At 41.8% G+C, this 9220-nt stretch overlaps 1 protein-coding gene across 1 annotated transcript in view; it reads left to right on the forward strand.

The window, feature by feature from the left end:
• Positions 1 to 1246: 1246 nt before the first annotated feature.
• LOC126491333 (zinc finger protein 431-like) overlaps positions 1247 to 9220 on the forward strand; it is a 21391-nt gene continuing 13417 nt past the window's right edge. The window contains exon 1 of the mRNA XM_050126896.1: positions 1247 to 1393. The gene's annotated coding sequence lies outside the window, so the exon portion shown is untranslated. The remainder of the gene's footprint in view (positions 1394 to 9220) is intronic.

Here is a 9220-nt window from a genome sequence, read left to right on the forward strand (position 1 = left end):
TAGATCCCCCCAACACACATGTTCTATGTTCATGTGTTCTCCACCTGAGATCTTCCAGGACTCAAGAGTTTGCCTGCCTTGCCATCTGTAGTTCTGGGTTCCTCTTTCATTCCTTCCCTGGAGGAACAGTTCTCTCTTCCAGATTCCTATTGATAGAGTGGGTTGTTGCCCTGCAGTCTGCACCGGCCTTGATCCCAGAGCAGCTCTCCCAGGTAACTGGCAAGCCGTGGTCATTTTACCTCATTTCTCGGGACTGAGGTCGCCACAGGATTCTCAGGTCCTCTTAATCTCCTCAAGAGAAAGTCTGCAAGGGTATTTCTTAGAGGGGGAGATGGGGTGAGCCTTTTGTGTGGGTGTGCCTGTGAGGAACTTTCCAGGGTTTGTGTCTGGAGATTAAGTGAACTGGAGGAACTTCTGCTGGCTTTGCCTCAGGGAAAGGGTGTGGCTAGTTGCTCTTGGGAGGATTGGCTCCCTGAGGCAGGAAGACAGGGCTCTAAGCAAGCTAAGAAGCCTTGTTTACCAACCCAGCTCCCTTCTTGCCCATGGGTGAAAATCTTTGTTCCCAGAGCATCAAGCCACCTGATCTCTTGAAGCTCTGGAACTGGTCCCTGGAGTTCCCCGTCACCTGAGAAAAGATGGGCAAAGAGACAGGCAGGGCTATTGATGAACTACAGAGTGGTGGAGATCACGTACTGCTGACATTGTAGCCATCTCGAGTGGCAGGATGCTGGGAACAGCCAAGGAACACCTGACTATGGCCTCCCAGGTGATCTCCTGATACAGAGAAACTGAGGCAGGCTTCTATCTGCCCCTTTTAAGGATCATCCCTCCAGCAAGTGGCCTTCTGATTTCTTAGCTTCTAGTAGCACTCTCCAGACCCTCAGAAGCTCAGGGGCCTTCCAAATACTTTCTGGTGTCCAACTGATTTACACAGGTTTCTTGAGTCCCCTACTAACTGAAAGACCTCCCCAGCAGGAAGAAAATAGCCAAAAATCCAAGCAGGAAGAGAAGAATCAGGAATCTAGCATTAGCCAGTTTAGTGACTGTGTTTCAGGAACTTGCTGAAGATAAAGTTAGGTTGTAATCTTGAGAATAATCTTAAGAAACAGGGAGTTTCCCCCTTGTGATTGTCGTTGTGACGTGTTTTAAGAACTAGCTGATTATGACCTTGGGAGTGGTCCTGAGAGGCAGGGGGTTGTGCTCTTCACTGGTATTTTCAGAATTTTCTGTGACACACTCCCTGCCAGTTCCGGATCACCGGGCTGTGGTTTCTTCCCTTAAAAATCGCCGGAGCTCTCCCCCTGCGTGGGTTATGAGTCTCGGTCCCAGTGCACTGGTTCCCGTCTCATCTCATCATTAAAGCCTCGTGTGATTGCAGCAAAGACAGTCTCTCGTGAGTTACTGGGGGTGGGGTCGTGTTATCCCGAGACTTGAGTGAGAGTCTCCCCAGCACTGGGGGTCTTTCACTACTTCGTAGCCACCAGAAATTACTAGAGACTTGGAATGTCTCTAGGACAGTGATAAGCAAAACGACAGCTCTGCCGGCACAAGAAATCCAATTGGGTCGAATCAAACCAAATAAAATACCCATTGTTTTATTAAGAATGACGCTCTAGGGTGGTTGAGCACTTGGCCCGCAAGACAGGACAGCAGGGAGCCCATGCAGACCTGAAAACCACTTGTTTCTCTTCTGGGAGCTCATGGGTCAGGACATGCCATGCTGGGATTTGGAGTCCAGAGTAAAGCAACTCCCAGGCCAGGGGCTGGGGGCTAAGCTCCCAACTTATCAGACAGCCTGCCTAATCATCATAGGTGAGCGGTTCAGTAAAACTGGAAATATTATTGTGCGAACCTCTCTCCTATTCTGAAAGGAACAAGAAGTTTCCCAGCAAAGTGAGAAATTAGAAACCCAGACTAGCTTAGACTAGCTTCATTTTCCCCCTACCCCTTCCCCACCCGGGAAATTCTGGAGCACAAGGACACTGGGCCATTCTGGGTGTTGCAACACACGTCCGCCTAGAGATTAGAAGTCTGGCTCTAAGAACAAAGGGTAGGGCAAGAAGAAAAAGAAGAAAAAGAAAAAAATAGTTGTAGTGGCTATTACCAGATTTCTAGAGGTTGCTGACGTTATAAATGATTGTGTTTCTATAGATGGAGGTTTTGGGTTGCTATCAAGAATTGTGGTAATTGTATCAGAAAGGGAAATATTCACCAAAAGAATAACTACTAATACTGGAAAATTGGGGGAATAGAGAAATGTCCTGAACAAGAAGGTAGATATACTTAGTTAGTATATTAAAAGTTAAATTTTATTATGTTAATGATCATCACCAAAGGTTCACCCTGAAAATTGCTAACTGTAGTCCTATACCAATCTTCTTATGGTTGCTTAACTCTGATAAGTTATCTTAGCTAAAGGCCATATTCAGGCTCTTACAGAAGTCTCCAATTCAAGAAACAGGATCCTGTGGGAAACTCCCTAGCTTCTCTCCAGATGTTCAGAGCAAAGCATTGCACTTAGTCTCTATATACTGCCTAGTGGGTGTCATGGGATTCCAGGACTGTGTCTGGTTATCTTGAGTGAATGATATCAGTGAGTTCTGGTTAACATGTGCAGGCTTGGCTGTACTGGGGTTCCTCACTAAACTATTTTAACATATATAAAAGAATTTTTACTATGCTCGTTAAAATAAACGTCCTGACCCATATATATGTTTTGCCCAGAATAACAAATAATACACCAAGATGCCTGGAAATTAATACTGAGATGGCTTTTTATTGGTCAACAGAAAAAAGGGAAAATAAAAATTTACCCTGTGCAAGTTATTGGAAGCAAAGATATTAAATACATGGTCACAACATGTAACCAGTATTTAAAAAGGGTCTCACTTTCCTCCCTGTTCATCTGGAGAAGAAGCAGCCTAGTTCTTATTCCCATATTGGGCTCAATACAAGCTGAATACTTCATTAGTCTATCATGGAGCCTTGGTAAGCCCCACCAATAATTTCATTTTCTAATGAATTATGGTATACAAACAAACATACATCTAGCCTTATTCAATAGTATGTTTTCACTGTTTTCTTACCTAGTTTATAATGGAGAAGTATATATCATATTTCTTTGTGAAGTTTAGTACATATGACCTAGTTCATTACCCATAGAGAGGAAATATTATGAGAAACACTGCTAATTTTACTTTTGATATAATGAAAAAAAATCTATTTAGTTTATAGGCTTTTCTAGTTGGTCCTCATCTGTTTTTAATAGAAACATGGAATCCAGTATAAGCATTCTTTATTTCATGCAACATATGATAATAGCTATTGAATCAAAGTTTTGATAAAATAACAAATAATACTATAATTGTATAAAATTAGAAAAAGTGAGGTCTTCCAGACATTTCAATGCAATTCTGGGAAAATTTCTAACAATTTCAGAAAAAAACATTCTGAAAATTCACTCGGTTGCTGCTAGCGAGAATATTTACCTTCGAAGGCATTGTTTCAGCTCCCATAGTTGGGGTCTTAGCACTAAAAGAAAGTGTGCAAAGAGCTTAATTTACAGACAAGCTAGTTCAAATCGTAAACTAGATAGAGTTCAAGAAAAGTGTGATGTTGATTTCGGAGAATAATTGGATGAAAGAAAAAACCTGGAGTGTAAACAGTGTAAAATTCCCCCATCTGAAATGACTTTAAAAGGCATTGTATTGACCCAATTATCCAACGCTCAACTTCTTGCGTGTTATTCAGTATTGTTCTTTTCGTCTATGTGTGTGTTTTATGTAGTACATACTTGAAAACCCACATGTATCTTCCTGCCTTGCTGTCTGGAGCGCTGATTAAAAGAACGCAATACCACACTAAGTTTGATGTGCAAACCCTCTCTTTTTATGGTTTTGTTGTTGATGCATTTTTCACAGGTCTAAATTCAGTCTTTGTTTATCTATCTATCTATCTATCTATCTATCTATCTATCTATCTATCTATCTATCTATCATCTATCTATCTATCTAATATATCCATTTATCTATCTATCTACTAATCTCTCTCTGTCTTTGTCTCTCTCTCTCTCTCTCTCTCTCTCTCTCTCTCTCTCTCTCTTCACTGAGGAAAAGTTTCTCTTTGTTGTTCAAGCTTTCCTGCAACTCAAACTGAAGACCAGTTTGGCCTTGAACTCTCAGAGAGTTCTGCCTACCTCGGCCTCCGAGTACTGGGATTAAAGTGCGCCATCACTGTTAGGCTTTTCAGACGTTATTTTGTGTGTGGGGGGTGTTTTTTTCTGTATGTATATCTTTGTACTCTGTTGGGGTCCACCCTCAGCTTGGGTTCAAGTCCTGAGTTGGGAAGGGGTATTAGTGAGAAGAAGCACACTGTCTGACCACTACATGAGTTTCACACAAGTGGCCTGCCCCTAACAGCTCCAGCTTACTTTGTCTATACAGCAGAAAAAGCATGATTTTCCATATTAACAATCAAGTTTTTTCCATCCTCTGATATTAACTTCCAGCAAAAACAAATACATCAAATATGTTTTCTCTCAACATTTACATCAAAACACCTTTAAACCGAAAACAACACTTAGCATATTGCTAACTTAACCAAATATCAAGCCAGGTACACACTGTCTTTACAAAACTAAAAGGGGAATGATATGGGCTCACATTTCCAAGATTAACAATGCCATTCAAAACATATTTACATATATTAGGGTGTCCTCCTCCCAATCCTTTTAACCCTGAATCAGAACATCTGCCATGGTCTGAAGTAACAGCTGGCATGACCAGAAAAGAAACCTGAGAAGTAGCGGGGTGGTGATGGTGTATGCCTTTAATCCTAGCACTCAGGAGGCAGAGGCAGGCGGATCTCTGTGAGTTTGAGGCCAACCTGGTCTACAAGAGCTAGTTCCAGGACAGGCTTCAAAGCTACAAAGAAACCCTGTCTCGAAAAACCAAAAAAAAAAAAAAAAAAAAAAAAAAAAAAAAAGACTTTTTTAGTAATTGAGAAAAAATGGTTTCCAAGATTGACCATATCTGTCCCATGCATGGCTGATGAAACGACTGTAAAATGACCCAGAGAATCGTCAACATTATGAGAGAAAAAGCATGTAGTTTGCACAGTCCCAGCAGTAGCCTCCACTTCTCTGAAGTCCACTGGTCCTTTCGTAGTTAGACTGAGCCCCTGGGGCTTTTTTCTTACCTGGAGACCCATTGGACAATCTCTCATATGTGACCAAAACTAGGTCACAGGGTGCCCAAGAGCAGCACGTTCATGCATGGTGGTTATGGAGCCAGGAGACGGTGTCAAAACCCCTGGAACTGGAGCTGCAGGTAGTACTGAGCTTCTTTATATGCTGAGAATGGAACTTCGATGATCTGCAGAAATATTTATTATTGTTGAGTGTTAAGGTATTTTTGAACTTAAGTTTTGTGTTCTTTATTATGTTTCCTGTCCAAGGAAGCCAAGTAAGTTTCAGACAACTTATGGTCATTAAAAGTTGAATTCTCTTACATGTGAGAAAATTAATCTCAGGTAGGAATATACTCCCTAATTATTTATCTGACACAACATTGTCAGCCCTTAAACCAAAGACATAAAACCAAAAAATTGACTCAGAATTTTGTATTCGTATTTTTCAGCATTTTTATTAATACACACTTAACGAGGAAGAACTTGGAAGAGAAAGTATATGGGAATGGTTGGAGGGAGGACAAAAGTGGGGAAAACAGTGTAATATCTTTTAATTTAAAATGTATAGAAATAAATTTTAAATAAAAGAAGAGGGGCTGGAGAGAGTGCCCAGCAGTTAAGAGCACTGGCAGTTGTTACAGATGATCCAGCTTCCATTCCAGGAGACCGCATGGTAGCTAACCATTTGCTCTAACTCCGGTCCCCAGCATTGCCTCCCTGGTTTGTTGTTGTTGATTCTGAAGGTACTATGAGTGCAGGCAAAACACCATATAACTAAAAGAAAAAATCAAGGTTAAAAAAAAAAGGAAAGAATGGAATTCTCCAAGCTGCAGCCAGGGCTAGTTAAAATGAAATCCTTTTGATTTTGTATGGAAGCAGCTGTGGCCTCTCAGAGGCAAAAGGACCCTTGTTCTCAGCTTAGGATAGCTCACCATAGCCATCCAAATTAGAGCAGTGACCACCGGGCTGATATGTGGCGTTTTCTTAATGTGTTCAGGATTTGTGTCATCTCTGCGCTTGTGAGAACTGTGGCATTGACACATCAGTCTTTTAGATCATACACAATGACTGGCAGAAAGCACAGGATCCAAATCCATCTACTTTCGCTGTGTCACTTACTTGGTTTTCAGCTCTGTGGTATTAAAAAGGTTTTCAGACCTTGTGGTATAAAATGAACACGCCAACATTCGGGAGGCAGAAGCAATGGATCATATGTCTGATTTCGAGGCCAGTCTGGTCTACAGAGCTAGTTCCAAGACAGACTCCAAAGCTACAAAGAAACCCTGTCTTGAAAAACAAACAAGCAAACAAAACAAAAACAAACAAACAAAAAAAAAAACAAAAAAAAGATGAACACATAAGAGGCATTCATTTTTATAATTTCTGTATATTCCTATAGTCATTTGAGGTAAGGATTCCCTAAAAGTCACTGCTTTTACACTGTGACCAAAATCAGAACTGGATTTGTTAACTGAGCATGCGTAGGAAAAGATATGAACTTGTCCAGGCTTCCTAAGCAAAATCCCTATGCATTCCTTACGTATGAAAAACATTGCTGTGGGAATGATTCCCATACTCTCATTGCCTCCTGTAGATAAGAAATCTTTCTCAGGTTCTCTTTCTTCACTGTTGTGATGGCTATTCTTGGTAGTCCAACTGACTACCTCTGGAATTTACTAAACCCAAAGAATCATGCACACCTGTGAGGGATGTTTCTTAATTAAAGGTTTTGGAACAGGAAGACTCTTCATCAAATTGGAACTTTTGAAGTAATAAGATCCTCCCCTAATCTGGGCCAGATGTTCTGGTGGCAACTCACATATATAAAGAATATTGAAGAAGGAAGCTATTTCTCTTTGCCTGGTTGCCCTGTCTGTGGCTTGAAAGGTCATTCCCTTACCCTCTTTAATACTTAGTCATTGGGATTTTTGGTGTAAACTGAAGGCAAGCTGAGATACCCAGCCTTATGAATTGAAAAATTACTGGCTTCTTCAGCTTTGCATTGGTAGACAGCCATTGCTGTGTCAGCTAGCTGGAACACACCTGTGAGACATTTTAATAATTCCAGTTTTACATACTTAGATATTTATTCTACCAGTTCCATTCAAGTATAGAACATTAAATAATCCCACCATGGATTTTTATTTATTTTTTTTGGGAGGGGGGCTTTTTGGTTTGTTTGTTTTCTTCTTGCTTTTTCACCTGCCCGTCAAGGAAGCTGTGCTGGCTAACAACAGTTCAACTGCCTTGTGACATTTCCTCTATTTATTCAACTTAATTTGAAGACTACACTTTTATTCATTGGTCAAGAGATAGGCCTGAATTTCAGGAATCAATCTCCTAAAGCAATTGAGCTATCGTCCAGCTTTGTGGTGGGGGAAAGACCTTGTTTGTGACCTGGTTCCTGCATTTCCCACGAGATTGAAGTCCTAGTGATATTTAGGTGAAAAGTACCAGTAATTTATCTGAACTCAGGCTGAAGCCACAGAACATCATCCCCCTTTTGTATCCTAAAATCGCTCCTTAACTGTGAATATTCTAGACCCCCTTCCTCCTGTGGGAAAGGGAAATCATTCTGTTCCACACCTTGAGTCCAACAGGAAGAGTGGTTCGCGCCTGTGGAGTGAAGAAAGTCTGCAGGGTCAGTCATTTGATCCAGGGTCAAGTGTTACCGAAATGCAAACCTCTGCAGGACTTTGGCAAAGAAGGCAGGGCCAGCAACCACTGCGCTGTGTCTTTAAGCACATTGCAACCCTAAGGGAAGTGCTGCTGTCATTCAGGCCTTCCTAGCCAATCAGAGCTTCCAGGCCAAGCTGCCAGTCAGAGGTAGTGCCGGACTCTTCCGGGTGCCATATTACCGCCTTGACTATTTTGGAGCACGAGTAGTGGGTTTGTGTGCTGCGTTGTGGCTCTTGCTGCAGGGAGCTGTGCAGGCAGCATGGGTGAGCTGGGAAACTCTGACAAGGTGAGCACTGGGCTGTGGGAGCCAGAAGCGAAGAAGTTGCTGTGCTCGAGAGGAGCTAGTGTGGCGAGTCCTTGCAGGGGCTTGGTGCGAACCTGGGGCCAGATTACGTGTCCTGTGAAGTCCCGTGCGGACCTTGCAGCTGCCCGGAAGTAAATAACTCACTGAATAGCTTCACTTTGTGGACTGCGTCTGCGCAGAGCATCGGGAGTTGTGTGTAGAATCATCTTTGTGGTCAAGGACAGCTTGCTTTTCTGAGCATCCATGCAAGGTTTTGCCAAAAATCAGAGAGGCCTACTTTCTCTTTTCTTTTTTTTCCCGTTTTTTTCTACACAAGGTTGGCCCCGAACTCACAGAGATCCCCCTGCCTCTGCCTCCCGAGTGCTGAGATTAAAGGTGTGCGCCACCACCGCCAGGCTCAGGACTACTTTCCTTAATATATTCTAAAACTTTGCACTTTTAAGTTTTAGGTGTAAAATCCATTTGGATTCAGTTTTGTGGAAGTTGTAAAGGGGATCTCTTGTGCTGGGTAGCAGTCCATTACTAAGCTGTCTTGTACAAGAGTAGAACTTGGTTTTGTTTCTGTTTTTTTTTTTTTGTTTGTTTGTTTGTTTGTTTGTTTTTGAGACAGGGTTTATTAGTGTACTCTGACTCTCCTTTGCTGGGATTAAAGGTGTAAAGGTGTGCACCACCACGGCCCAGCCAAGAGTAGAACTCGTGATATAAAGGAATAACCAATGCTTAAGATATAGTAAGTCACAGAATTTAGTCACAACGAGGGCTGCCTCTAAAATACCTCAAAGGTAAGTATATACCAAGCACATCTCTTAGAGATTAGGATGCTAGGATACAGATTTGTTCACCAGGATCTTCCAGACATTTAGATATAAACAACTACCTGAGACAACCCTGTTATACAACCGCCCACTAGGCTCTTCCCCTTCTCAAAGAACAGGCTTCTAACAGTTCCTCAAGGTGTCTTTACAAGATCACAACCAATATAAAGGCTGTTCTGCCAGAAAGGTCCAGTTTTTTTTTTCTTTTCTTTTTTTTTTTTTTTTTTTTTTTTTT

This window comes from Alexandromys fortis, unplaced genomic scaffold, assembly GCF_014885135.2.
Source record: "Alexandromys fortis isolate MF-2015 unplaced genomic scaffold, M_Fortis_MF-2015_v1.1 scaffold_261, whole genome shotgun sequence".
NCBI classification, from domain to species: Eukaryota; Metazoa; Chordata; class Mammalia; order Rodentia; family Cricetidae; genus Alexandromys; species Alexandromys fortis.